Source organism: Rhinopithecus bieti, unplaced genomic scaffold, assembly GCF_001698545.2.
Source record: "Rhinopithecus bieti isolate Rb0 unplaced genomic scaffold, ASM169854v2 scaffold_4640, whole genome shotgun sequence".
NCBI lineage: Eukaryota > Metazoa > Chordata > Mammalia > Primates > Cercopithecidae > Rhinopithecus > Rhinopithecus bieti.
The window spans coordinates 1,299,865-1,323,986 of NW_016804643.1; the positions used below are offsets into that span (position 1 = coordinate 1,299,865).

A 24,122-nucleotide genomic window follows, 5' to 3' on the forward strand; every position below is an offset into this window, starting at 1 on the left:
GCCTCCCGAGTAGCTGGGACTACAGGCACCCGCCACCTCGCCCGGCTAGTTTTTTGTATTTTTTTAGTAGAGACGGGGTTCACCGTGTTAGCCAGGATGGTCTCGATCTCCTGACCTCGTGATCCGCCCGCCTCAGCCTCCCAAAGTGCTGGGATTACAGGCTTGAGCCACCGCACCTGGCCTCAAGTATTTTTTAAAGAAATGCACTCTAAGAGGGGCTTTTGAATTTTTTCCTGCTTTTCTTCTTCTCCTGTACAAACTCCTAGGATGTGAAGATGACCCAAGGAAAGTTGATGCTGTTAGGGGAGAGAGCAAAAAAATAATTACTGGGAATCCAAGAGTATGTTCATATATGGCAGGACTCATAGGGTTTTATAGGCTCATGAATCAAGCGTGTGGCATCCTGATTTTGATTTAAGATTATCCACTGGGGAGCAGATGTTCTTTGAGCTTTGCTTAAGCCTTCATGAACAAAGAGATCCTTCAGATACGCACTGTGAACTTCCCGTTATAGTAACATGGGACTCTTGGGGATGGTTGTTGCACATAATTTACTGCACACACTGACTGGACACACACCACTGCTCACTGGACCCCAAACAATATTTAGAGAGGTGCTGCTAGCAATCTGGCCTTCTGCTTTCAGCTTGGTGGCTGCTCCATAGTTATTCAGAGAATTTCGATGGAAAGAAAACCAGAGAATTACAAAGAAAAAACAAGGATAAGGGGCTTCATTGAGCTACTTCACAAATGATGAATCCACAAACCAAAAATTAGTAGGAAGGATCAAGACCAAGTCTTACCTTCACAGTTGCCATGACTTTTTAACTTCTGCTGTGCATTTCTTTATCTGATTTATTTCATCAACTTGGTCAAATTGTGTGTGTGTGTGTGTGTGAGAGAGAGAGAGTTGGAGCTCTCTTCTATAATGATGTTTGTGATGTAACTCTCTTTTATTATTAGCATAATGCTTATTTGTACGATTTGTAATTTTCAGGGTGCTTTCCCAGCTTCTCTATTACTTGCTTCATACATTGGACACATTAGATTACTGCAAGGACAGCAATTGTTTTATTTAGTGTACTGCTTAATCTACACAGCCCAGCACTCTTCATGTTTATCCATCAATGATTCATCCAATGATTATGATAGGTTTCAGAGAAATGAAAATTCTGGACATCTTTCAGATAAAAGACCAAACAATTCCATAGGGATGCTTTTATAGCATTTGAACTGTAGGGAACTCAGATAATTAAGACACCACATGGTTTTATACTGGCTCTTTGGTTTTATTTCATGATTTTGTCATTTGTTAAACTTTGCTTTCATTTTTGACTCTGAGTTTCATCTCTCTTAAAACAACTGAGCGTTGTCTGTTAGGCTCAGGTGACAAAAGGATGTTTGATCTCTTGTCAATGAGAAATCTCAGAAAACTACAATCTATGTCATTATTTTGTGCAATATGCAAAAAATAATAAAAGTCAGTGTCTAACCCTTTCTGTGGTTCCCTGACAATAAGTAGTGGTGATGCTATCAATTTCTTTACCTTAACCTATCTTAGTTCATTGCTTTTGTTGAAATTCAGCCCAAATAGAAAACAGTTTCATTAGGTAGGGTTGTATATCATAACATATGTGTAGGAGACACCACTGATGTGACATAACCGATCCCTGAAAGTACAAAATAATTTTTCTATGTATTTACAATATATTTTCTGTAAGAAGAGAAGTTTGGGAAGGAACAGAAAGTATACTACGAGTTCATTTAGTATTGTCTGTTAAAATCGGGACTATGCTTGAAAGCTTGCAACTGACACTGAAACCATGAAGTAAAGTAACCATCTTGGTTTATTTTATCAGCAATTAAATACATTTTGTTGCCCAGAATTTGGTTTAATGTTGGGAAAAACCCCATAAACTAGATTTAATTGAATTCCATAAATCAATTAAAATGTGATATTAATTAATATCAGTGGTAGGAGCGTCTATGGTGTTATAGCAATTCATGAGGACTTCTGCAGTCTGTATTTTTTGTTGCCATTAGCAAAGCCCGCGGATTCTGATGTTTGCATAAAACAATATTTGAGGAAAGGAGGGAGAAAGTGTGACTGTTTTTACTTTCGCTAGATCTTCCTGCTCAATTATACTTCAAGGTCATGATACCATAAAAAAAGCTAAAAATAGCTTAGTTGGCGCAGGAGATCATCTAAAAGGTTGTGTGTATTTCAAACCAACACAAAGAGAAGGTAAGAGTTTGTCTGTTAAGTGATGGCCACCAGATGGCAGTGCATCTCAAGGAATGGAGGGAGGACAGCTCTTCTGGACCAGAACTGCCAAACTCTACCATGAGCACTGCTTCTCTTCTCTAAGCCAAAGAGATGAAAGGATGAAGATCTGAAAGTGTTTAAATATTTCAAATCTTGCAGAAAACCTTGGAGAAACAATCTTGCCAACTGCAGATGTGTGATTCCTGAGATTGAATCCTGAGTGATTCTGAATGGAATATTTAATTTATTAGCTTTTAAATCTTGTGAAGACAGGGCTGTCCTTCTCAGAACATAGGTTGTAGCCCTTTACGTGGCAAGGTGTGAGTCTCTATTGTGGGGGCTCTTCTTCTTAATTCATATTCTCTCCTTAGGCGATCACATTGACCCCTGTGATTTCAATGTCATCTACACCCATGATTATGACCTATAGCTCTATCTGCTACCTACTCAATATCTTCATTTTGACATGTTTCAAAGAAGTCTTTAATTTCACAGGTCTCACACTTAACTCTAATGCTTGGTCCCCTGCAACCCACAATGTTTCCAGTGTTTGCCAGTTTATCATCCAACCAAGCCCTAAAACTAGAAATCTGAGAGTCATTTTTTAACTCCTCTCTCTTCTTCACTCCTGATATCCATTCAATCTTAAAGCTTGTTCATTCTCTATCTCTACCTTTTTTTTTGCTACTATTCCCACTTTTACTGTGCCTTTTTCCCCAGCCCTTGATTTTGCACAGAACTTCTAAATAATATCTGTGAATCCATTCTTGCTCCATTCCTATGTATCTTCTGTAGTCAGTGACCTTTAAAAATGTAAATCAGATGGTGACACTTTTGGTCTTACCTTGATCACTGCCACTCTCTACTGAACCTCTGTGAGGCAGTCACACTGATTCTCTTTCCATTTTTGTTTTGTTATTTGCAACCTCGACGCCTTGGATCATAATGCTACCACTGTTTGGGATGCCATTTCTCTCTTTTTTATTCCCTTCCTCTAAATAGGATCTTGTCTTTCAAAATTCATCTCAAATATCACTTGCTCAGAAAGCTTTTCCTAACTCAGAAAACTAGGTTAGACCTCTGTTTTATTATGTGCTACTTCCCTGGTGTTGTACTTATCACATTGGTAATCACTTGTTCATTGTTTCTTGCTAATCTTTTAGTGCCATGAAGAAAAATGACCATGTCTGTCTTGGTCATTGCTATATCTTCTGTGTGTAGCACAGTGCCTGGAATATAGTTGTCATTCAATACATATTTGTAGAATGGATTATGTCATGAATGCAAATATTAGTGAGAATTGAAAGAATGAACTAATAGACATAATTTAGCTCTTTTAAATGGTGGCCATTTGGGTAGAGCATTTTGGGTGGTGTAGGAATGGAGTGGGCATGCTTCGACACACTACTATAAAAGAAGAATGTGTAATCTGGTTAAAAGCACTCTAACCACATTTCTCTTGGAATACGCCCTGGGTCTGTGATCTTCCTGTAATGGTCAGGGAAGTCTTACTAGCTCCTGGTCCTGGAGCAGCAAGGAAGGAAGTAGCTTGAGAGTAAATGTGTGGTTGGCTCACTATTTTATTACTGGAATTAAGTCAGTTGCGTTAAAGGGCAGTAATATGACAAAAAGAGGTCCTTTGTCTCTTTTTCTGCCAGAACTTAGCAAAGGAACATAATGTATATGGAAAGTCTAAAGTAGTGCCATTCAATGAAACTTTCTGTGATAATGGAAATGTTTTATATCTATACATCTGCTATAGAAGCCATTACTCATATATGCCTTTTGGGCAATTCAAATGCAGTAAATGTAAATTAGGAGCTGAATTTTTAATTTTGCTTTATTTAAATAAATTTAAATTACACTATTTAAATTTATACTTAAATTTACATAGTCATACATGGGTAGTGACTACTGTGTTAGACTGTATTAGATAGGTATGGAGGATATGAATTTTGTTGAGATGAAGATGGCTGAGCACATAGAATGTTTTGTTCTGAAGTTACCCTGCATTACAAAGATATGAATTTGACATGCTTTTATTTATAGTGATGCTCCCTTTCCAACAAGAATGTTAAAATAAAATCTTTCTGGATAAGAAGTAAGATGTGGATTTTTTTTGAAAGGAAAATATAAGGGACTCGCTTGTAAGCCTTGGAGTGTACTATCATCTTCTAATTCAATAGAGTGGCTTTCACTTCCCATCAGATAAAAAGAGATGCCTCAAACCAATTCCAAAAGCTACTTTCAGAAAAGCTTTGGTTGAGTTTTCATCCTGACTCCTAGGATAACAAATAGTAAGTCTTCAAACAAAGTAGCAGCGAGGTGAATTCTAGAATTTTGATGTGTATTGTTAATGCTAGTGTCGAAACACTTGGCGCTCTTATGACATGTTTCATGACATCGAGTACTGCACAAAATTAAATTCACATTCTAACACTTGTTTCAGTTTAGTTGGTTAGGATAGTGCTGGCTTCCTACCATTTTTAATGTGTTTAGTACATGAAAAGTACATAACGTTCTCCTTTGTGTACATAGTACACATATAAAATTCAAGCCTGTGTTTGCACAGCATATGAGGGTAAATGGACAAACCAGGACACGGCTAGAGGAGGCTGGCCCAGTGGCTTTAAAGGATCTGGACTCTGCCTAGCTCTGCTGAAGGCTGTGGAAATTGTTAATTCTGCCCAACTGTAACCCATTTGTCACGCTGTAGGTGGTAAACTCTGTTGACTGGGTGCTCACGTGTTGAGATAATGCCTCCTAAAGTTTAATGTGCATATGAATCACCTGGGCATTTTGTTAAAAGGCAAATTCTGACTCAGCAGCCCTGTGACTGGGCCAGAGATCCTGCATTGCTAACAAGTTCTCGAGTGATACTGATGCTGCTGGACTTCATTGTGAGTAGCAACGTGCTGGGGCATAACTGTGATTTCATTTTGATTAGTTTTACGCTGAAACATCTTCCTCCATCACTACAAAACTTATTCTTCAATCCTGACAACTATGATGTTGTGCTATCAGTCCAGGTAAAAGTACATACAAATTTTGATTCAAACTTGTTTCTGGGTCTAGAAAAATACAGCTGTTAGGAAGTTGGTAGCTATGTATTTACATTTCAATTTTTGAGGTAATCTTTAGCAGTAGAGGAGTTGCTTTCTGCCTACTGTGATCCCACACAATTTCTATAGTGACATGTACATCTTCCAGGCTTTCATTTTCCTTTTCACCTCTCAATACTTGTGAATTTTCTAAAATGCTTCCTTGAATTTGATGCCCTGGGGAGAAAGGTCTATATCCTTGTAACCACACTCATGTGACAAATTAGCCCAAGCTTCTGGATTATCAAACTTTTCTTCAGTTCTCAGTGTGCTCTTGTAAAATTATGACCTCAAGCTTTAACTTTTTGGTCTATTGCTGGTAGAGTAAAGCAAGCAAACACACAAAAGCAAGTGCCATGCATATGCACAGACAAATGTAAACATATGGGTCAGCACACACTTCTGGAAATATAAAGAAATATTAGTGGGAAAGAAAGCTAAACAAATATCAGTGATTATTAATACAATTTAGTGACCAATTAGGCATAAATATGCACTCTCCAGTGTCTTCTCAATTTCAAATTTAAAAATAAATTTTAGTTGATTCCCACAAGGAATCTTATGTAAATTTTAAGCAAATGTAAATTTGCTATCTTACTTTTTTTCCTCTTCTTATCCCCTTCTTATATGAAATAAGATGGTTATTTTGGTAATTGATGAATAATTTATTACAAAATTTGTTTTAACAGCTAAAATAATGGTGCATCTAAATATTTGTATCTACATTGATAAAAGCTTCTTAGAGTTGACATTAGAATGTGCTAGATTTGAAGTAGCCACTAGATTTTATCATTCTCAGATAATACAAAACCAATTAATTAGTTTTTGACAGAGGTTTTCTTTGAAAGATAACACAGCTTAAATTCATAGAGCTTCTTCCCTTAAGGAATTTAGATTGCTCATTCTTTTCTTACCCATAATTTAGTTTCATTTTAATTTCCTAAAACCTGTTTCTTTACTTGCCCTGTCTAGCCCAGTTTACCGTGGTGCCCCACCTGAGACTCTGGGTTGGGCCAGTGTGTGTTTTAACCAGCCCTGCCAACCATCCTCGTGTTTGAGCAGCATGGGTTTACGCCATAACTCTACACTGGGCTGCCTCAGCGGAAACCTGGAAAGAATTCTTTCTAAGTCCTTCCTTTTACCTCCTATATTAAATTCATTTGCTCAAGCCTCAGACACAGCTCTCAAAAATCCTTTTTCCCTCTTGTTTTGATGTCCACTATGTTAGGTCAAGTCCTTATAATTTTTTTCCTGGTCCATGGCAGGGTCCTCTATCAGGTATCTCTGCTTCTTTTGTCACCTCCCCTACTCCAGTCCACTCTCCACACTGTGATTAGAGTAACCATTTGAAACACACTTAGGCTTATAATACCCTTCCTGGCAAGATCCCTTATGGGAACCTGAGTTCTGTGGGAAGGAGTCCATGCTTGTGGGCATAGCAAGTAGACCTGTTCTCCACTGACTCCTTCTAACCTTGGGGGTCTTACTTTGACACCCTCTCTTTCCTTCCCTTCACTTGTATCCCAGGCTCTAATTACTCTGACCTACTTTAGATTTCTCAAATGTGATGTATTCTCTTATCTTTTCAGGCATTTCTTATGCTGCTCTCTCTACTTGACTTTCTTTGTGTGCTTGGCGTTCTCCTATTGACTCCTCAAGATCCATTTCACTAGTCACCTTATTTCTGGAACATTATATCACTCTCGTTCATCTTTCTCAGCATAATTAATTACTACTTCTCTGTATTCCCATAGGCCTATGTACATAGTTCTTTTATAGGACTTACCACTAAATACAATTTATGAATGCATGTGTGTTTTCCTTAAGGATTTAAAACCTCTGAAGGCAAAGATCAGTTTTATTCATCTTTGTATCTCATGCTCCTGGCACTTAGTAAAATGCTCTGTAGTTGAGTATTGAACTGGGTATGCCAAGCCTTTTTTTTTTTTTTATTAGTATAGAAGGCAGAACATGTCATCTTTGTTTTGTAGAAAGGAGAGCTCTTATTCCACAGCCATAAGCAGGTCAGTCAATGGCCTCAGAAGGAGCAGGGTGTATGCAGGGCTGAAAAGTTGATCTTGGTTCATGGTGAACAGCAGCCCTATCCCCTTCCCTGAAGTTATCTGTGCGTCTTCTACCCCATTAGCCTACTAGCTTCCGAGACAAGGACCATGTCCCTGTCTCTCTTATCTTTGTGTCCCTAGATCCTAGGAGTATTCATTTTTTATGATTACTGTAACAAATTTCCACACACTTGAATACATGGAAGTGGATTCATTGGGTGTCACCTTAGGATCGGTCTGCCAAGCTGCCCCCAACACCAAAATCAACCATCAGGCCATTAATGGCTTAATACTTCTGGAGGTCAGAAATTATAAATAGGGATAACTGGGCTTATATCAGGGTATTGGCAGGGTTGAATTCCACTTTGGAAGCTCTAGAGAAGAATCCAAATTCTTGTCTTTTCCTAGATTCTAGAGCTTGCCCACATTCCTTGGCTTGTTGTGTCATTCCATCTTCAAAGCCAGCAACGACCAGTTGAATCTTTCTCACATTGTTTCACTCTGACACTCTCTCTTCTGCTTCCTTCTTTCGTTCATAGGAACACTTATGATTATATTGAACCTACCTGAGTAAATCAGGGTACTCTCTCTATCGCCAGGCCAGCTGATTTGCAATCTTAATTTCACCTGCAACCTAAATTCCCCTTTGTGATTTATTTGATAATATTCACAGGTTCTGGAAATCAGGAAGTAGACTTTTTTTATAGTGATGGTTGGCGGGGGGATGACATTATTCTGTATTCTATACTAGTATAGGACCTGGCTCATATCAGGAGACCAATAAGCTTTGCAGAATGAATGGACAGGGTCTGTATTGAGTGTGGCTTGGCTGTAGGCAGTCAGAATGACTTTGAAAGCAATGGTGATTGAAGAGGAATTGGAGGATGGTGAGGGAGAAATTTCTTGGTAAGAGTGGAGTGTTTCAGCCATGTCTGATGGTTGATTTTGGTGTTAAGGACAGCTTGGCAGGCTGACTCTCAGGTGATACCCAATCTATCTACTTCCTAGTGTTCACAGCTTTGTGTAATGCTCTCCCCTTGGCTTTAGGCAGGAACTACGACTTGCTTCTAGGCAATAGCATGACAGCACTTTCATGCTTAGGTATTTACTTGGCCGAGGTAATGGATGTCATTTCTGTGGCTACTATAGATTAAATGAGTTCTGGAACTGGAGACTCCTTGTGGGCTTGATGAAGTAAGCAGTCATGTTGGAGAAGCCCACACTGCAGGCAGCCTCTAGGAATAACAGGAAACTTCTGGAACCTGGAGATGACCTCCAATCAATAGCCAGCGAAAAGCCAGGGCCCTACGTATTATAGCCACAAGGAAACAATTTCTATCAACAACTTCAATGAATTTGGGTGCAGACTTTTACTCCTTTGAGCTTCCAGATGAAAATGCAGCCCTGCAGCCTTGTAAAACCCTGAGCAGGGGGCCCAGTTAAGCCATGCCTTGACCTAAGGACGCTGTGAGATAATAAATATGTTTTGTTTTAAGCTAATGAGATTGTGGTAATTTGGATTCAGCAATAGAAAACAAATGCCAGCAGTTTGGAAATTATGGAATAGATGGCGGTAGGAGCTGCTCTGCCCATGCTTATGGGGGAAAGAGTTCTTGACTGTATGTTTACCTCCATTTTACAGCTGGAGCTAATGAGGAAGGGCAAGTTGAAACTTACTACTCTTGATTCAATGGTTAGTGAAATAGATGGGAAGAGAATGTATTATTCTGACTTCTGCTGGAATTCCTTCCACCCCTTCCTGGGGCCATTGATTCTCTTGGAATTGAAGTTCATAGCAGGGGACTTTGCTTCATTAATCCTCACAGCAGAGCTCTAAAAGAAGTCTTCTGGAAGCCTTCTTGGGATTCTATTTTCTTTCAAATAGAGTCACAGAGATATCCCACCTAGCTACAAATTACAGTAAAGATTTAGGTAAATAGCTGGGCATGGAATGAATAAGATTAATTATGCTTAACAGTTAAGTTATTAAAATTATATGCAGGCTTATGAATATACTGCTTAACACTCCTACACTATTTAAAAAAATTATCTATAAAGATCAGTCAAAACTCAGCTTAGATTTAAAAAATGTATTTGAAGGATCTATTTTAAATTTATCAATAATATTTAGGTGAAGACTTTAACCCATGTAAATGATTTCAAAAATTCTTTGACTTACATGGGCTCCATAGCTCAGTGGTTAGAGCACTGGTCTTGTAAAAATTCTTTGACCTAACCACTTTCCTCATTTCACAGGTGGAGTTATTGAGTGTGGAAAGATTAAGTGAATTGTCCCACATGGTTACACAGCTAATTCTTACTAATCCAGTTTCCAAGATTAGAGTTTCATATTGTTTTCACCTACAAACTCTACAATAGGGATTTCTGGAACATAGTAACAGAGCACTAAGTCCACACTCCTACCTTAAACAGAACCAAATATATCTTAAGTATCTCAAACCTGTAATTATCTCTTTTTCCAAATAGTCCCAAAGGAGGTAATATTTCTTGGTGCTTTAGCTTCAACTTCAATTAATATCTACTGGCATTTTAAATAATCATCATCCTTATATTCCTTGGTTAGATATTGGTTATGGTCTGAAATGTGGTACATTTTTTTTTTTTTTTTTTGTAAATTCTTTTGTTTTTGACTGGGAGACCAAGGACAAGGGGATCGAGGTTATATCATCTTTGCCTTGAGTTGGGGCACCAGGTAGAGATCTGTCGCAGATGACTTGCCCAAGAACATACAGCTAATCAGTGACAGGCTTAAAACTTCGAAGCTCTTAAATATCACAACTATTATTTATTTGTTTGTTTTTCTTAATTTTATAACTTTGCTACTGCTACACTGTTTATCTACCACACTCGGTCATTGACACAACACACACACACATACACATCTTTGCTCTTCTACTAACTTGCTGGTGTTGGTGGTGGTGCTGATAGTCATGGCATATGTTCACAAAAATATTTTGAATGCTCATAATAGAGGCAGTATGGTTAAGTAGAAGAATCAGGTTTTGACTTACTTATAGGGAAACGGAATTTTCTGAGTGTCAGTGTCCTCATCTATAAACTGAAAGCAAAGAGTTAATAGTGAGAACAGGTGTGGGAGCCTCCGGGGGCAAGGCTGGAATGGTGGGGCCCAGTGTTTATGTTGCTGGGAGTATGGCTACCTTGGAAGTCGCAAGTGCTTTGTATATTCCAAAGTGTTTCTCTCTGTCTGTCTCTCTCTCTCTCTCTCTCTCTCTCTCTCTCTCTGTGTATGTGTGTGTGTGTGTGTATAGTGATATATATATAGCGATATATATAGTGCTATTGTTACTCCTTCATATCAGGCATTATGATAAATGCAGGAGAAATATTGTCTGATATGTAGTCCTTGCATTCAATAAAGTTATACTAAAGTTATAATCTCAGGATATAAAGGGTATAACAGGACAGCATATGCTGAGTGGCCAGTGCATAGCAAGGACAAATACCTAGAGAGAAGTGAGATGACTATGAAATGTACAATTGAGATGCCTATGAAGTGGACAATTGGGAGGACTTTGTGGAGAAGTTATGACTTGAGCTGGGTCATGAAGGATGTGTAGCAGACAACAAGACATCGTCTTAGGCAGGTGGGACACATTGAGCAAAGGCAGGGAGGTTGCTCAAGGAGTGGTTAATATACAAGAAAGGAAATGTGACAAATATTTACAAGGGTAGAATTAAGTCAGAGCAAATATTTACATCAAAGCTTAGAATTTTATTATGCTGGCAACAGGGAGCCACAGGTGACTTTTGAGCAGACATAGCCTGTCCAAAGTGATGGTTTTGGGAAGCTTACTTTAGCAGGAGTGTAGATTGGTTTCTAGTAGGGAGTAAGGCAGGGAGAGCTGCTTATTCCTTTTTCTGCTCAGTAGTGTGGGGCAATTGGAGTGCTGCTTTCTAAATGATACTTATGAAAGTGTTGAGACTATGTGAGGCACCCCTTGTTTCTGGAGTACCCTCATGTCCCATCCCTGCCCAGGCCTCTAAGTCCTGCTCCTCGCTAAATGCACAAAACCTCAAGGCTGATTGCCTGGAGTTTGTTTTGAGCCAAATTATTTTAATGACTAGCAATTACATTACAGAGCCACTGATAACAAAAAGCTCATTTTTTTTTTTTTTTCTCAAAGTACAAGGAAAGGAGAAAGAATCTTGAAGTCTCGTAAGAGAAAAGGAAAAGAGATCTATTTTTCCTGTTCGTCTCCCTCCCAACTTCTACCCTCCAAAAGGCCCTGGTGTGTGTTGTAAATAACTAATGGGTACTAGGCTTAACACCCGGGTGATGAAACAATCTGTACGACAAACTCCCACGACACAATTCCACCTATGTAACAAACCTACGCTTGTACCCCTGACCTTAAAAGAGATCTATTAAGGAAAAGAGACCTATTGCATCCTTTCCTGATTGAGCAAGATTTTTTTTCTTCTCTGTCTGTTGACTATGTTTTATCTACTTTCAGTTAACTGTCTGAACAATGACTATTTTACTTCTTCTAGTGGAAGTATTTTCAATAGGTTAATTGTTGCACTTATTGCCATTGACATTTTTCTGCTTTTCAACCAGAATATTTATATAATAATTTGCTAATATTTTATGCCTGTTTATATAAAAGTAGTATTTGAATGACTATAAAATAATATTCTTATATTAAGTACTATCAACTTAAAAGCCACAGCCAACAAGAATACATTATTTGTATTTTGAACTTTCTTCTTTCATAGGCATACTAGTCACTAATCCAAAATCAAATTTGGAAAAAATGAAAAAAAAAGGCCAGGCGTGGTGGCTCATGCCTGTAAATCCCAGCACTTTGGGAGGCCGAGGCAGGTGAATCACCTGAGGTTGGGAGTTCGAGGCCAGCTTGGCCAACATGGAGAAACCCCGTCTCTACTAAAAATACAAAATTGGCCAGGTGTGGTGGACATGCCTGTAATCCCAGCTACTCGGGAGGCTGAGGCAGGAGAATTGCTGGAACCCAGAAGGCGCAGGTTGTGGTGAGCCAAGATTGTGCCATTGCACTCCAACCTGAGCAACAAGAGTGAAACTCTGTCTCAAATAACAACAACAACAACAACAACAACAACGACAGCAATAGCGTTAGTATAATTCTAATCATTGAAGTGACAAATGAACATAAACATGATGGGGAAACAGTAGAATAATCCATGGGAATTTTATTTGTATTCAAATGAAAAAATAGAGAAAGAAAAAGTGCTTCAACTTCTGTATAATTAAAGAGGATTTTGAGTTGGAGAATATTGCTCTATGATTTATACAATATCTTCTCAACTCGTTAGAATTCATCACATCTTTGGTTTAGATTTAAGTTACTTACACTTTTACAAAAACAGCAAACTTTTAAAATCAGAAAAAGCCTTGAAATGCATTCAAATTCATGTAGGCTTCTCTTTATATGACTTTAATTTTTTTCATCAGATCGATTATACTTTCTAGTCCTGTTTTGTTCATGAAAATATAAACCTAAGTAAGTGTCTTAGTTGCTTCGTCGAAACTACTGGTTCTCCCTTCAAGGATGTTGTTAGGAAAAAGTGGTTAAATGACAATGAATGTCTTATAATGCGAAAGTGCTCTGCATATTTTTAATAACAAACAATAATTTGTGTTTTTCTTGTGCCTGAAAAAATGTTTTATCAAGTGGAGAACACTTTTAAATATATGAATGAAGCCTATGAGGAGAGTTTATTATTATTAATTGTTATTATTATTTTCTGATGCTTATATGACCTTGGGTAAGTTACTGAACCTCTGGCACATGCTGTACATCTGGACTGCTCATGAAGATGTGTGCAGGTAGACAGCCCTCAATCCTAATGTGCTGACCTCCACAAATCCCAAATACCTACCTTGGCTCTACAACATTCCTTTACCAGTGACACGAGGAAAAGAGAAATTAAAAAATAATTTTATGGCACAATTTCTGCCTTGACCTCTCAACTGGACACCCCCTACCCATACTCATCTCAGACCTAGAGAGAGGATCAGTCATGTCCGGCCTCTGCATGCTTACATGGTTCTGTTTAACTTGGCCTTGAGACTGGGGCTCTGAGCCCAGAGGGCCACTGATAACACTGCAGGCTGTCTACTGTGATGAGTGCCTGATTCTCCACATTTGTGCCTTTGCATAATGCTCCCGTGACCATCTGCATTTTTGGCTCTGGCATCAGGCAGTAGGATATGGTGGTGGCAGCAGTGGAGAGGAAATCCTAAGCACTCCAGATCCACTGAAAGGAGGACACATCTTAGGGAACTTTCTACTATGAGCCTCATGTTTAATACTTCCCATATTTATTGACATTTTAGTGACAATCTGCTAAGTTTCCTTTGTAGTTTTCATTTATTAGATGTGTAATGAAGCAGAAGTAACCTCTGTTACCCAGCAAACATTGGCGCCATTCTCCCTTGCTTCTTTAGCACTCCAGAGGACGGCTTTGATATTGTCATAGAAGTGATTCCAGGCCAGTCTGGGGCAAAGCTCAGATATTTGGTAATGAAGAGAGTTAGAAAACATGCCAGGCTCATAACCCACTATAATGGAAATAAGAGAAGAACCTCCTCGGATTCCAAAGAGAATTTCATTTTATGAAAATGAAAATTCAACCTTGGGGAAGCCCAGTTTGAGGAGCTTTTTCTGACCTTCATAGTTTTTTGCTTGACTTCTTAGCAAAAGGAAATAAATCAATATAGCATAAACAATTTCTGAGTAGCAAAGAATATGAATAGAATTTCAAAGGTTTTTTGGGAGTGGGACACTTTTAGATACATTCTGAGAGAATCAAGTGGCTTGGAAAGAACTGGTTATTCTAAGGTTATTGTTTGGGGAGTGGAGACAGAAAGTGGGAAGGGAAACTATGTAATGTAATGTTGGGAACTGAGTAAGTTGAGAATAAACCAGAAGACAGCAATTTTTCTAAGACCAAAAATAATTTATTTTCATGTAAACTATTGGATTAAGTCAGAGAAGCAAAAGCATTAAGTACCATGAGATTTTAAACTCAAACTAACCCAAAGCATTCTCAAAGAATTTATTTTCTGTGATGGTACAAATGATGTATATTTAAACATTTTAAAATGTTGTACTTAGTTTAGATTTTTCAGCTTTCCTGCAGCCTCTGGCTGCTGAGAATCTACTGAAAAATCTTCTGTGTAACTTATGTATACTAGTAAATCTCTGCTGCTTGACTGTGATCTGTCTCATATAAATGAGGCAGCACAGTTGGCTGGAATGCTAGGGTTGGCTGTGCTTGCCATAATAATGGTGTGGGAAATGAGGTCAGGAGATCGAGACCATCCTGGCCAACATGGTAAAACCCCGTCTCTACTAAAAATACAAAAATTAGTTGGGTGTGGTGGTGCGTGCCTGTAATCCCAGCTACTCGGGAGACTGAGGCAGGAGAATCGCTTAAACCAGGGAGTCAGAGGTTGCAGTGAGCTGAGATTGCGCCACTGTACTCCAGCCTCAGCGACAGAGAGAGACTCCATCTCAAAAAGGAAAAAATGGTGTGGGAAAGCAGGACAGTAGACTGAAGCTGATTGTAAAGACTTAAACACCAACAAGAAAGATAGGGTGCTTGTCTTCATCAGCTGGTTATGGATATGCTTCTCTAGTATCTTCCCTGGACATCTACCCTGCCTTCCACCACCAATTTCTTTCTTTTCCTGGCCTAAGCTAATTCCTCAAATTCTGCATTATGGAAGAAGAGAAGACTATGAATTTCCAAAAAGTTTTCTTCAGTACTTTTTTCCTTATTGAAGTCTCCTTTATCTAAAAAAATTTAAATGTCTTTTAAATTTAAAACACAACTAGCAAACAAGCAGAGCCAAAAATGAAGTAGCTGATGGGTTTTGTAAGGGATTAGACAAGTACCCTTCCTTCCTCCCTATGCTAACTTGAGTTGTGTCTTAGTCTGTTTTCTGTTGCTGTGACTAAATACCTGGGACTGGGTAATTTACAAAGAAAAGAGGTGTATTTCTTACGGTTCTGGAGGCTGGGAAGTTCAGATTAGGTGACTACATCTGGTTGACTTTTGGTGAGGGTCTCATGCTGTGCATGGCAGAGGGCATCCCAGGGTGAGGGGGTGAGCTCAGAGCCACGATGGCTTTTATAACAGACTTACTCTCATGATAACTAATCCATTCCTGTGATAACCCATTAATCCATTAAACCATTAATCCATGAATGGACCTGATCACCTCTTAAAGGCCTCATCTTTTAATATGGCTACATTGCAGATTAACTTTCAACATAAATTTCAGATGGGACAAGCATTCAAACCATAGCAAGCTGTCTTTCAAGGGTATCCCATTTGCCAGTTTGCAGGAAGCCCTTCTGACTACTCAAGAGCCTCTGGAGTTTTTCCTTCTCTGAATTCTTATCATATTAATAATCTATCCCACACCAGTGGGACTAGTTTGACTCATGTCCTTCCTAGTCTCTTGTAAATGTAAATCAAGTAGTTATATATCTCAACTTGAAATCATAAGGTTTTGAGCATGAGAGCATCTTATACTTCTATACCTGTACATTGTACACATGTAATAAGTGTAATTGGATGTTGACAAGTATTGAAGAACCAGATAAAGTCTTCAAAGATAAGAATTTGTATTTTTTTATGTATCACATTAAGTAATGGGGGCATTTAATACATATTAAATAGCATAGCACCACAAAAATTGAGGAAGCACTTCTTAGATTCTAACAGAATCCCTGTCTTTTCTGTCTTGGTCTATATTTATTCTTCCTGTAAGTAGCAAGCACGTGGTTGGGCTATACATAAGTCTTTCATTGAAAGGCAATTGTTCTGAATCAAGGAAAACAAAATTAAATAATTCTGAGAAGGGAATGAGCAGTAGGAACGGGCTCAACACTCTTTTGTTAGGGGATTAAAGCATTAATCATCCTATTATCTGCTATTTTGAGCTTTGTCAAAGTTGCTAGAGGTCGATAGGAATTAGTTCTAATTAAAAAACTTTAGAACTTTCCTTCTTATATTACCTACTGTTTTGAATTGAAAGAAGATGGATGATGATAACGTGGTCCCGATAGTCTAATTGCGGTTTCTTTCCATTTTTTGCTAAGAAGTTGTAGAAAAGGTCACTGTGGATTTTAAAAATTAAGAGCTTCATTGTCAGAGTGTATCACTAATGCATATAATTACTATTTGAGATTATCAAGAAGGTCTAAAGACAGACATTTTATTTTAATACTCACTGTTAAATTGCATTAGTGACATTTGCTAATAACCTAAGGAAGTTACCTACTGTGGTGGTGAGTTTTGAATTGTAAAGTTTAGTGTTTTGACATGGCATGCCAACACTACATATAATACACACAAAAAGTAAGAATTAATAAATATGTCCATTAAAACTGTTAAAAACCTGAACTAGTCCCCAATAACTTCATCAGGAAAGACAAAATGTAATAAACAGTAGCAGTTATTTCTTGACAAACTGCCGAATAGACTGGTTTGCAGAATTGCTATAGTTCACATTTAGAAAGTTAAGAGAGAGTCCTGGCAGCTGGCAGATTGAGATTGGCAGGTAAACTAATTCTAAAGTGGTAAACATGGGTAGGTTAATCGCTGAAGCAGCAAGATAATATCCTTCAGAGTGTGCTTCCTTACCTGATGCATTGATTAAAAAATAAAAATTCAGTGTTTCCAGTCTTTAGATAACTAGCTTGTAATAGTAAGAAAATATTGGATAATTATTCAGCTTTTGGTATTTTCAATCATTTTCAAACATCTTTCTTGGGCAGTGAGATGAAAGCTCAATGTCTCATTACCAGCTGTTAGGTTTATTGGTGCATATTATTAAAATACTTAATGGTGGGTTTATTTAGTTATTTGGAGAAAGAAGAAAGGTGACTCAGTTTAGACGTTTCTATCTACTCCAGCATGGAGCTTTGGCTCAAAAGAAAGTGATCTCAAACCTACTATAGAGATAAATCTATTTTATTGTTCACAGAGAGTTTTTTTAAGCACACATTTAAAAGTTGCTTTGTTTTCCAATTATGAAAGTAACAAATACTCATCATGGGTAATTTGTGAGTTGGAAAGGAAAAAATAAAATAGCATCATATAAAGAAAACTATTAACATTTTACTTATTTACTTTTACTTTTTCTATGCAGAACCTTTTTGTAAACAGTTCTCCACTTCATCTGTAGTTTAGTTTTGGATATTTTTTTTAGCTCAATGTTATAACCTAAGATTGTCCCCATGACAATGCAAGTTATTGTTGGATATGTGGGTTCTATTTAGTGAGGATTCCGTAACTTACCTAGCCGTTCTCATGTTGTTGAATATTTACATGGTTTTCATTATTTTTGTAGAGATGCAATGGAAATCTTTGTAAACTAGACTTTTTTTTGGTACCCTGGGTTATTTTTTTGGTGTTGAATCACTGATGTAAAATTTTTAGTCTAAAGAGTATGATAATATGACAAAAATGGAAGTTTTGGTTGAGGTAACAAGATGTGAGAGATGACAAATTCCATAGGTGATGTCAGAAAAGATGCCAAATTTTAAGATTATTAAAAGCCAGTTACATAGATCTTAATTATTTTATAACATCGAGAATATTAAAGGGTCATAATTTGAATATCAAAGGGAATTTGGGGTACCAGTTGTTCATTTGCTGTGTCTCCCAGAATTGAGTGGGGTTTGCCTGCTCCTCTCCTCACCCTAAATAATTTAATGTGTCCCTGTAGGTTTGAATGACATGGTGGACCTGCTTCTGACTCACGCTTGAGAGATCTGAGATGAGTGACTGGCTAGATACTGTACTGAGGGTACAAAGGAGAAATTGATGAATGAGGAAACCCTGAAATCCTGGAGTTTGTCAGAGGAAAGAATGTGCGATAATTTCTCATGAGCCATATATTATCAGAGATAACATAACTTCATCCTCGCTCCCATCCAACAAAGCTGTTTGACATGGCAGCAGATTCCTGGAGGCTGAATAGTGACAAGCCTGGGAAAAAAAAATGCATTTGCTGTTGTTGAGGTTACTGTAGGTCTCTGAAAACTTACGAAAGATAAAGAAGGAAGAGGGGGAATAGACATAAGGGTGTAACAAAAAGCAGTTTAAATTTTGAGCATGTTGAATTTAAGGTACTTGTGAAACATCAAGATGTAAGTGTCTAGCAGGGAAGTATGGTGCACAGGTTGGGGCTGAAAGAGTCCTTGACTAGAGATGTGGATACTGACATAATCACACGTAGATGAATGTTGGATGTTTGAGATAGTCTAAAGAGGATGCAGACTGAGGTGAGAAGAATGCTAAATGCAGAATCCTGGATTGCATCCCTTTGGAAGAGTCTGAGAATCTAGCAAAAGAGACTAAGGAAGATCTAAGTAAATCCAAGTTGGAGAGAATTCTAACTAGTAGTAACTAGTTTTGGCAAGTAATGGGACATTGGTGATTATATCTGGCTAAGCCTTAGTGTAACTATGGAGACAGGAACCTGATTGCAGTGGATTGAGTAATAAATGGATAGAGACAGGTCATCTTTGAGTGAAGACCATTGTTTTTAGGATCTTGATTGTAAAAGGAAGGAGAGATACATACTAGTGAGAAAAAGGCTTACAAAATCAAGTGAAAGACTTGTGCATTGTGTATACACCATGGGGAAGGTGGCAGTAGAGTGGGGAAACAAAATATAGGAGAGAAAGATTAATGGACCTAGACTGCATAGAAAAGAAGGGAAAATTAGATTAAGAGCTTCCTGGCCTCCTGAATTGGAAATTTAAATAGTTTAAGTGGTATAAAGCAAAGAATGTTATGAAATCATAAAAATAATATTATTCTTTAGAATTGATATGGAAGAGTCTCCAATATATATTATGAATATGAAAAACAGGGTACATAGTGTATTTAGTATGCTACCAGGGTTATGATGAATGGCCATGTGGATCGTGTACTCATATGTGAGTGATGCCTCTCTGGAACTGAACATTGTGTTGTACTATAGATGAGATTCCCTGATGTGAGTCAGCACCTCACATTACCTTTGTTGGAGGATACTTTTCATGATTCTCCATCTTCCTTTGTTCTGGTCAATATTAACAGCTATAATTTTTTGATCATTTGATTTCCCACTTATCTTATTTAAGAATACTGTACCAATCAGACTAATGGATCAGATTCTCTGCTCTGCTTGATAGCTATGTTTTAAATGTAAACTTCAGTAAAGTGTTCTGATAATGATTTAGGTCTTCATGTCACTTGTTCACGGAAAGAGAATGCATTGGCGTGCTGGTGTGAGTATTTCTACCTGATGGTTGAGCCTCTTATAAATGAATATATTGTCATTGTTATATAACATCATTCTTTGAGAACTTGATTTATGAGAACCTCTTAAAGTCAGTGTGCTAATAAAACCACATTTCTCACCCTGTCTCTGAAAGCTAAAAGCCAATCCCCAGACTGTGGCGAATGCAGTGAGCACAATTTTACTTTGTGCATGTTCAGTGTAGGCAGTTATCTGGCCTTTTCCTGTTGATTTCCCTTTTCTATGTACCATTTCTATTTAAATGCAGTGGCTTGATGATCTCAGTCTTCTTCGTAAAGAAAGAGGAAAAGCCGTGCACATGAGAACCTATGGGATAGTAGTGGGATGTGAATGTGTGGAATGGAGGAGAAATCTGAATTGGGATGTGAAAATGATTTTCGAGCCTCGTTAATGATGCAGTTAGGTTGTTCTGGTTGGCTAATGACTGTTCTGGTTTTTAAGTCTCACACTCCAGAAAATCCTTCAGTTTCAGGCAAACTGGTCACCCTAGACGTGGCTGACATAGAAAACTAAAAATTTATTGAAAAGCAAATCTATAGGATTTGGTGATTTTTTTTCTAGAGAACTTCTGCAGCCACCAGGTGGAACCATGAAGATGAATATTTGGATTGATCCTAGATCACAAGGGGGTTGCTGAAGAAAGATAATGGGTTGGGGAAGTACAGATAGTTGAAACAATCTAGATAGAGCAGGGCAGGAGCTGGGCCAGATGGTCACATGTCTGGGTGACACCCTGGTTCTGTGTCTCCTGTACTGCAAAGGGAGACAACACTAGGTAGAAAACAGCAGACTGTCGTGACCAGGCAATCTTATTTTCCAAACAACCACAGCATGGAAGAGGGCTCCAGTAAGAAAATATAGGCAGCAGGAGCAGGAGACGTTCAAGCAAGAACACCAAATAGTAGCCCTCTTCATATCATCCTTTAAGGTTTTGCAGAATCGTAGACTATTGGAACTTGGAGGGAACTTAGCATTGTCCAGTTACTCCCTTGGACATTGGGAAAGGTAAAATACTTCCATTATAAGTGAGTATTTGAAGATTCATTAACATTTTCTCTGTAATTGTGAGAGTGATTAAAGCAATCACACCAAATGAGAAGTTCAATTTAGCCAAGAAGAGAATAAAAATAACCACAACACAAACCATTAGCCAGGCTATTGCCAGTGTCTCAACAATATAGCTCCAAATACTTACCATTCCAACCCAATGCTAAAATATGATTGACCCTTGAACAACACAGGTTTGAACTGTGAAGTCCACTTACGTGGAATTTCCTCAACCAAAGGCAGATGGAACATAACAGTAGTTGCAGGATGTGAAAAGTCATGAATACAGAGCGCATTTTTGTTTAAGCTGGTGAGGGTTTTGGCAGATGTGAGTGTCCTGGACACACTGTATCCTCATGGATACAGAGGAAAAAATGTACTGTCAACCTTAGGAAAAGTAAGACTAATTCTATACACTATATAAACTAAGATTCAGCATTGTCCAGTTACTCCCTTGGACACTGGGGAAGGTAAAATACTTCCACTATGAGTGAGGATGTGAAGATTCATTAACATTTTCTCTGTAATTGTGAGAGTGATTAAAGCAATCACTGAATGAGCAGTTCAATTTAGCTAAGAAGAGAACAAAAATAACTACAACAGAAACTGTTAGCCAGGTTATTTCCAGTGTCTCAACAATATGGCTCAATCGTATAACTACTGATAAAAGAGTGATCAGTGTTTCAAAGAATAAATTCGTTGCTCAATACTGAATTATCCTGTGATCAATGTGTCTAAAATACTATCTGAGTTGCTGTTAGATTCAATTCAGAGACAATTATTTAGTTTCTATAACTGTAGGCCAATACTTAGATGCCGTAGGACAGAATTAACACACCACTTGGCCTGCATGGGTTACCTAGTATGGTAGGCAGAATAACATCCTCCCAAAGATGTCCAGTCCTAATTGTCAGAACGTAGGAATATGTTATGTTACACAGCAATGGGAAATGAAGGTTACTAATCAGCTGACTTTAAAATAAGATTATGCTGGATTATATGGTGGACACTGTGTAATCACGAGACTTCTTAAATGATGGACTGCAGAGGCAGAAGAGTCACTGCCAAAGTGATGCAATGTGAGAAAGTCATTGCTGGCTTTGAAGATGGAAGGAGGCCATGAGCCAAGAAAGGCAGTAAAACTCTAGAAGCTGGAAAAGGCAAGGAAATACACTCTTTCCTGCAGCCTCCAGAAAGAATGCAGCCCTGCTGACACCTTGTTTAACCCAGTAAGACCCATTTTGGATTTCTGATCTCCAGAACTGTGAGATGATAAATTTGTGTTGTTTGGAGCCACTGACTTTGTGCTAATTTGCTACAGCAGCAATAAGAAATTAATACAGAAAATAACATAAAGCAGTGAAGGTGAGACATGGAGACAATATGGATTGGTGGGTACTGTGGCCATCTGGAGAGTGCCTACACAACACGCAGTTCTGATTCAGCTCTAGCCACTATTTCTTTGAGGAAAAAGGGCTCAGAGTTGCCAAATTCTATTTTTATTTTTCAAAATAAAATCAATATCCAGATTTATATAAAAGTGACTGTTTCTATTTAATTATTTGCACTATTTTAACTTTAAAAATCTCTTAAACCTGTACGCAAATAGATGTGGATGAGAATGTTCATTTCAGTGCTGTCTGTGGTAGCAAAGAATTGGAAACAAATGGCATGTCTATGAAACACGAGTATAAATAAATACAAATATATATGATACAAATGCATACTTTAGTCAAAACCAATGAATTGTGTATTCTAAGTGTGTTAAGTAGAAGTGTAAACAGAATGAGATGTTTAGCATGTTTAGATGTTTAACACTTTGTTTGGATAAAAATATATTCATAAAAATATATGTAGCTTGTGGGTGCTTATAATGTAAAATAAAGTTAGGAAAGTGAATTAGAAAAAATTCACATTAATTACATTAAATTGAGTCTGTTTGGGGAGAATAAAAAGAGAGGAATGTGATCTGGGATGATAGCTGACAAAAAGCTAGGATGCAGGAGATGACAATAGAAAGAGGTCTGTGCATGGACTGAGGATGATGATGAACTATGAGCCAGTGCCCCACCCAGTTTTGATCACTATATAGGCTGGAGCACAGAAGACAGTGGATCTAGTTAGAGTCATGCCCACTGAGGATTCAAAGAAAACCAAGGTGTAGACCCTTCCTTCAAAATTTTGCAGAGAACTTGGGGAAAAAAGGCTGGGTACAGTGGCTCACACCTGTAATCTCAATACTTAGGGAGGCTAGGAAGGGACAATTTCTTGAAGTCAGGAGTTCTGAGGTTATAGTAAGCTGTGATCGTGCCACTGCACTACAGCCTGGGTGACAGAGCGAAACCCTGTCTCTTAAAAGAAAGATATATAAATGAAGCAGAAAAAAATGTAGTTATTAAAAAGTGAACAAGTTTCATTTATTAATTCATTTATTCAACATTCATTCAAATATTGATTAAGCTCCTGCTATGTTCCCAGCAGTTTGTTTAATCACAGTGTCTGTGTAGTATAGGATATGGTTGAAAGAGTAGTAAAAGCTGTGTTTAATTTTGTTTTTATATTCCCTTTAGCTTCCACCCCAAGAATAGGACCCATAATAGTGGCATGGCAGTTAGCCTTTCTGAGCCACAGATTCCTCATTGGTATAAAGAATATCACTCCTGTTGTGTTTTATCTGTGTAGGATTGTTGTGAGAAAATAAATGGAAGAGTTCTGGTGAAGTGTTCTGTAGATGGAAGACACCTTAACTGGGACTCCTTTCCTCTTTTTGCATATTTCTCCCCCTCACCTTCACTTTTCTTCTGACTTGCTGCTGCCACTGTCTGGCCCAGTCCCTCACTGCTGGTGCTTAAGTCACTGCAATGGACACTTGGTCTTCCCTTTCTCTTCCCTTTTAGTCTGGTTTATGATTAAAGCAAGACAGACAGTCCTAAAATACCTCCTTCATCAGCAAATCATAAACTTATAACCTATTCAGGTGGGAGGGGATTGAAATGTCTTCCTCAGTCTTGTGCACATTGTAGGAATCCCAGGAGCCTCACCTTGGAGATTTGCTCTTTGTATGTGTTTCCGTCATTCCCATTAAATTTTTCTAAATTGCCTCTTGTGGTAAGGATGTGGCCATAGTTTCCCTTTGTTCTCTACAATTCCTTTATCCACGTTCCACCAACTGGTAACAATATTCTCCCACACAGGCAGTTTCAAAGATTCATTTGTGGAAAAAGCTTTCCTGGAATAGAAGTATTCATGTTGTGATGTTTCTAAGAAAAAAAATGTTATTCCTGATAATAGGCCTC

The 24,122-nt window shown here is 38.0% G+C and overlaps 1 protein-coding gene across 1 annotated transcript in view; it reads left to right on the forward strand.

The window, feature by feature from the left end:
- The first annotated feature begins 4,941 nt into the window (after positions 1-4,941).
- Positions 4,942-24,122, forward strand: part of ZPLD1 (zona pellucida like domain containing 1) — a 272,321-nt gene continuing 253,140 nt past the window's right edge. Inside the window, exon 1 of the mRNA XM_017869531.1 lies at positions 4,942-5,166. The gene's annotated coding sequence lies outside the window, so the exon portion shown is untranslated. The remainder of the gene's footprint in view (positions 5,167-24,122) is intronic.